At 41.4% G+C, this 6,308-nt stretch overlaps 1 pseudogene; it reads left to right on the forward strand.

Annotated features, from left to right (window-relative positions):
• Positions 1–1,308: 1,308 nt before the first annotated feature.
• On the forward strand, positions 1,309–1,430 carry LOC147635152 (5.8S ribosomal RNA; annotated as a pseudogene; the record flags this gene model as incomplete).
• Between the last annotated feature and the right edge of the window lie 4,878 nt (positions 1,431–6,308).

The following is a 6,308-nucleotide window of genomic DNA, read 5'->3' on the forward strand; positions in this document are numbered from 1 at the left end:
ACGGTTGCCCTTCTCTCTCTCTCTCTCTCTCTCTCTCTCTCTCTCTCTCTCTCTCTCTCCCAACATTTTTTTGGGAATACCTATGAAGTGATTAGCATGCCCCCCTTCCTAATGGTGACACCGTGTCTTTATGTCACCTAGATTGATGGTGAAGGCGTTGTTCGGTTGGAGAGCTATGGAAAAAGACATTGTGAAGTTGTCATATGAGGTTAAGTGGCAAGTTAAGGACTGACCTAAAGTCAGATGCAGGGCATGTAGTCCTAATGGTAGGCAGCAATGTGAAAGGTCTATATGTGATGTAAAAGTGCTTCATGCGAGGTTAAGTGGCAGGTTCAGGACCGACCTAAAGTCAGATGCAAGGCATGTAGTCCTCGAGGGGTTCATCTAAAAATATGTAAGTATAGCACGTGAGTTCAAATGAAGGGGTTTTTTAATTCAAAAATTTAAGGTAAATTTACAAAAAATACATTTACGAAAGGGGCTTTTAAAATCGATTTTGAAAAAAAACCTGCAAGTCCATAAAGAAAAAGGGATCATTTTATTCATGAAAAATTCATACGTAAGGGGTTTTCTAAATACTCCTTGAACGCACGTGATACATAGGGTTTCTTAGTACTGCACCCCCCAAGATGTAGTCTTGATGGTAGGCAGTGTCGCGGCGATATGAAAGGTATATATGAGATGTAAAAGTGCTTCATATGCAAGGCCTCCCTATGTTGTGGAAGTGGCTTAGATCTCCTTGAAAATCAGGTGGTTGGTAGAAGTGGCCAATATGCAGGGCATGTAGTCCTGATAGTAGGCAGTTTGTCGGTTGGCGATATGAAAGGTATATATGTGATGTGAAAGTGCTTCATGATGTGAGGCCTTCCTATGTTGTGGAATTGGCTTAGGCCCTTAAAAATCAGGTGGTTAGTAGAAGCGACCCATGCCCTTTGAGTGGTAGAATGAGCGTTAAGACCACCAATGAACGATTTGCAGGGGAATATGGAAGTCTCGATGACCTACTTGGCATGACATGATATTATGCTCTTGGGCCTCACAATAACATGATTCTTAGTGGGCTTTTTTGTGGTGGCAGATATATTGGCCAAGGTGAGGTTGGGTTATGTCAAATTTAAGTCAAAGCAAAGGTTGCATGCATTGAAGCTCTTGGAGGTAACTGCAAGCTTGATAGCGATCTAGATGATGGACCGTACCATGAGCTAGACTTGTGCCCATCCCATGGTCTCCCCCTATCCTGAGATGGACCATACCATGGACTAGGCTTATACCCACCTCATGGTCTCCCCCTATCTCAAGATATACATGTTGCAATGATGAAGAATGCAGCGAAATGCGATACGTAGTGTGAATTGCATAATTTTGCAAATCATTGAGTCTTTGAACACAACTTACGCTCGTGGCCCATCCAAGGGCAAGAGGGGGAGGTTTGCATGGACAACCACCTTCGTCTCGCGTGCCCCCCTTCAAGGAGGAGGGGAGCATGGCGTGGGGGTCATGAATTCTCATGACCCCCATGCCATGCTCCCCTCCTCCTTGAAGGGGGCCACGCAAGACGAAGGTGGTTGTCCATGGAATTCATGACCCCCACACCATGCTCCCCTCCTCCTTGAAGGGGGGAACGCGAGACGAAGGTGGTTGTCCATGCAAACCTCCCCCTCTTGCTGCCCACAGGGCAGGGCGACCGTGTTGTGGTGGCCGACTAAAATGCATTGACGGCTCTGCGTGGTGAGGTGTGGCAAAGCGTGGTCCGCTCCCCCTAGCTTGTCAAGAGGATCAGCATTTACGGCCGCATCACCCAATGGTGTGTGCATCGAATCAAGCTCGTCAAGGGGCAGCCTAGTGGTGCACCATGGGTCTTCCCCTCAATTAAAAAAACTGAATGGACCTCACATCAGGCAAGGCCCAGCTTGAGAATTGTGCGGCCTCGTTGTGCGTTTTATGTTGGTGTTCCCCATGAGAGAACCATACGGAGTTTTGGGTATTCTCTGAAGAACACAAATTCCTCTCTTTGGATTCCAATGGTCTTCAGTGTGCATCTTCATAACGCTTCATCCTCTCTTGAGGCTTCTTGATGTTATCCTGTGCACTTCCATGATGGTCGAAAATAAACAAGTCCACATTCTAGAAAGTGAATCCACCATCACATTATCTTTCCTTTATAAGTGATCACAAAATCATAATTTTGAAGGGTAACCAACTACCTTATTTTCTTAGGGGAGAGATTGGGTTGCAATAAGATTTATTTGAGTACCTTATGATCACTTCTCACGAAGAACTTGCTTCTATAGAGATAGTGATGTCATTTCTTAATGATTGCATCCTAAATTGTAATCATCTCTTGGTCATAAACAAACTTGCTGCTTTCAAATCACCCCATGATCTTCGATACAACATGGCACTAATGCTTCTTCCACATGTATCCGCTCTTATAGTGAAAGGCTTGTAGAAATCCAGGCATACCAAAATAAGTTCCAAAGTAAGCATCTTTTTCAACTCTTCAAAGATATTATGGGTTGTAGTATCCAAAAAGAATGCCTCTTTCTTCGACTTTTTTGTAAATAGAGCCGCTATGTGAGCATATTTCTCAATGAACCTCCGATAGAAGGATGATAGATCCAAGAATACCCTCAATTAAGTGATGTTGGTGGGAGTAGGCTAATTCTTTATACGTTCCACCTTCTTGGGATCCACCCTTATGCTATCTTTGTCCAGAATGTGACTAAGGTACTCAACTTTATTTGTCATGAATGTACATTTGCTCCCTTTGGCATATAAACAGTTGGCTCTCAATGCATCCAAAACCTTATATGCACATGAACCAAGTGCTCCTCTTCACTCTTACTATACACCAGTATGTCGTCGAAGAAGACCAATACAAACTTGAAGAGGAATGGTTAAATCACTTTGTTCATAAAGTCTTGAAGAGAAATGGTTAAAGCACTTTGTTCATCAAGGCTTAAAAAGTAGAGAGTGCATTGCATAATCCAAACGGCATCAAGATATATGATAGAGACCCCTCTTGGTCCTAAATGCCATCTTGTATTCATCACCACTCTTCATCCTGATTTGGTGATAGCCCAATCTCAAGTTAATCTTGGTGAAGACTTTAGCACCCTTCAACTCATCTAAAAGATCATCTATCCTTGGGATTGGATACCTATTCTTGATTAGTGATCTTGCTCAAATCATGGTAATCTATGCACATGCGAAAGATACCATCCTTCTTTTTCTCCAAAAGCACGGGTGATGCAAATGGTGATTACCTAAAACCTTTTTCCATCAATTCTTTGACTTGCTTTGCCATGTCATCTTTCTTAACCAGACTCAAGCTCTATCCCATGATCCATATCACACTCGAGTGGCAAGAATTTGGGCATTTGGATGACATATTCATACTCCTTATATTAGCTTTCATTTGGAATACATATTCATACTCCTTTAGTACCTTTCATTTGGAATACATATTCTTACTCTTTTAGTAACTTTGTTATGCCTTCATGTGTGTTCTTGCTCTCTTTCACATGGTCTTCATCTTTGCAAAGCTGTAACACATACATTTGTCCATCTTTTTGAGCTCTCTCTTGAGTTGAATGCCATTAATCAATGTCAATCTTGAGCTACAAAATCCTTGCAAAGTGACACTCCTTTCTTCATGCATAAACCACATGAAACCTTACTGCAAATTCATGGAGAAAGTCCCAAAAGCGGACAACCAATTGCAACCGAAAGCAATGTCAAATGCCCATTGTTCCACCAATACTAGTAAATTTGCTTTGCAAGTGTAATCCCTTGAGAGCTACGTATCCACACCATTGCAAACCATTGTAGAATCCATAGCATCCCCATTTTCCACTCAAACTTTACACATTGCTAACAAAGCATCTAGGTACAATTTAAGATTGCACAATGATTGTCGATTCACAAAACTATGTGTACTACCACTAGCCCCACCAACATGGATGCCACTCTTCCATTGACCATAACCTTGAGCCTCAAGGTATTTTCCCCCTTGCATCCGACATAGGATTCATAGGAGATTAAGCATAGAGTAGCATCGTGTGTACATGCATCCGTCGCACACAAAGTATCAGGTAAACCATCGTCATAATCACAAGTTGTAATGAAGTAGCAACTTCATTAGTTATTTTTAGGAATTATGGTCATGGGCTCAAGTATAAAAGGGGACTCATGGGCCACTATTGTATCTTTTGGACATTTGATCGTTTAGTCTTTGGCTTTTTTACTTTGGCTTATGGAAGGCTATTTCCATCCTCTTAGTGAGAGGTTAACTCACTTAGGCATCTTGGCTTTTGTATGAGATTATCTCCTTAATCTTGCAAGAATCCATGGTGATTTTTCATATCTTAGCTTCTTAATCGTGCTTGCTCTTGCATTAGTGATTCTTCACTTCATTTGGTATCAAAGCTTTGGTCTTGATCATGGGAATTTTGATACTAATATGGTAAGAAATTTGCAAGAAAATGGACATTTATTTGTGATTTTGGTATTTTGTTGATTTCTTGCATACTTTCTTCGTGCATTTTTAAGATTTTCTTGATATTGATGGGGAAGATGGTGGAGTTGCAAATTGTTTCTTCATCTCATCAATTTTCTAAGATTTTGGAGCATTTGGGCAAGGTTTGAATCAATTTTGGCAATTTTTAAGACCGAATTTGGAGTGAGGGACCAATTTTTAAAAAATTGTGGACCAAAATTAGGAAAATTTTTGCATCCTCGCATCTTCCTTCTTCTCCCTCCTTTTGCTTGAGTTTTCCATAGCGATATCTCACTATTCATATCTATTTTCCTTGCCAAAGCTTCGGGTTAAGTTAGGGCAAGAGTTAAGCAACACATAGACTACCTTTCTTGTAGTCATATCTCACTATTCTTGCCTATTTTTATTTTCAAATCTTAGGGTTAAGTCAGGTCAAGAGTTAAGCAACACAAAGACTACCTTTCTTATAGTGAAGAGGCATCGATTTTTCCCGTGAGGCTATAGTTTTCGTGTGCCATTTCATGGAGAAGGTGGTGTTGATTGGTTGCTCCTCATGCTTTACAACAAGCCAATGGTGTTACTTTGGAAGTGTTTGCAAGCCTCAATGGTGAGATTTCATGACTTTTCCAAGATTTGGGATTTCATACCAAATTAGGGTTTTCTCACACATTTTCCATGAAATTGGCATTACTTTGCTCTTCCCTACACTCTCCTCTACCCATAGATGCCTTTATAAGAAATTAGGGTTTCTTGGCTCCTTTGGGGATTTCGGGTTTCTTGCCAAAATTAGGGTTTCCACCAATTTTTTTTTGAGATCCAAGGTGTTAGTTCTCTTTCCCTATCTATCCTCTACTCTCCCATACCATTGATTTGCAATAATGAATACCATTTTAAGGTTTCTTAAGAGAAACAAGATTTTGGTAATTCTCTTCAAGATTAGGGTTTGAGGTGGATTTCTTGAGCTTTCAATCCATAATCCTTTTCCCTTAATCTTCTCTACACAATCATGCATTATTTGATTAATTTGGCCAGGGGCATTAAGTTTTGGGAGAAAATAGGGTTTAGGGTAATACCGTTGCATATCAAGTGGTTCTCATCATTTCTTTGCATAATGTTTACATTGCCTTGAACCTCTACATGCTCTTGATCATTTCCACACATTTTTTCAATCACTTTTACCCTATGTATACAAAGAAGCCAACACTTGGATTGAAAAAGGAGAAAAGTGTTGTTTAGGAAGAACACTCCACAAGAGCTCCCTGTGTACTGTCCCCCATGTGTGTTGCCTCTGCCATTCCCTTCGCCTCCCCTCCTCTCTAGTTGCCATTCACCTCCCTCCCCTACTCCCTAAGTTCTACTCCTCCTGCCCATCTCCCCTTCTTTACTGTGCACAAATCTTGCCTGCCCTCACCATTTGCCCACCATCCCCTTCTTGCTACACATCCCTCCTTCTTGCCTTCACCTCATGCTACCCTTCCCCATCATCTTGCCCCCCATCCAACCTTTCCTTCACCGCCTTGCTCTTACCATATTTCTCACCTTTGCTCCTACCTACCTCTTTACTGCTTGCCATTGCTACTATGCTGCCATCTCTTGTACTTCTTTCCCTCCCCTTCTCTTGACTTCCCTTCGTCCACGGTGCTTAAGTACAGAATTTTCTTTAACAAGTTTTAAGTCAGCCTTTCATTTAGATTAGCATCATGGCTAATCAACCTCCTCCGGCCAGGCGAACCATCCATTTTCACAAGATGAGCTTGAGTTCCTTTTCGTTGAAATTGAGAAAGACTCTAAGACGACACTCATTGTTGTA

The sequence above is a fragment of the Cibotium barometz genome, chromosome 9 (assembly GCF_041138505.1).
Source record: "Cibotium barometz isolate CiBa-2024 chromosome 9, ASM4113850v1, whole genome shotgun sequence".
In the NCBI taxonomy this organism is placed as follows: domain Eukaryota; kingdom Viridiplantae; phylum Streptophyta; class Polypodiopsida; order Cyatheales; family Cibotiaceae; genus Cibotium; species Cibotium barometz.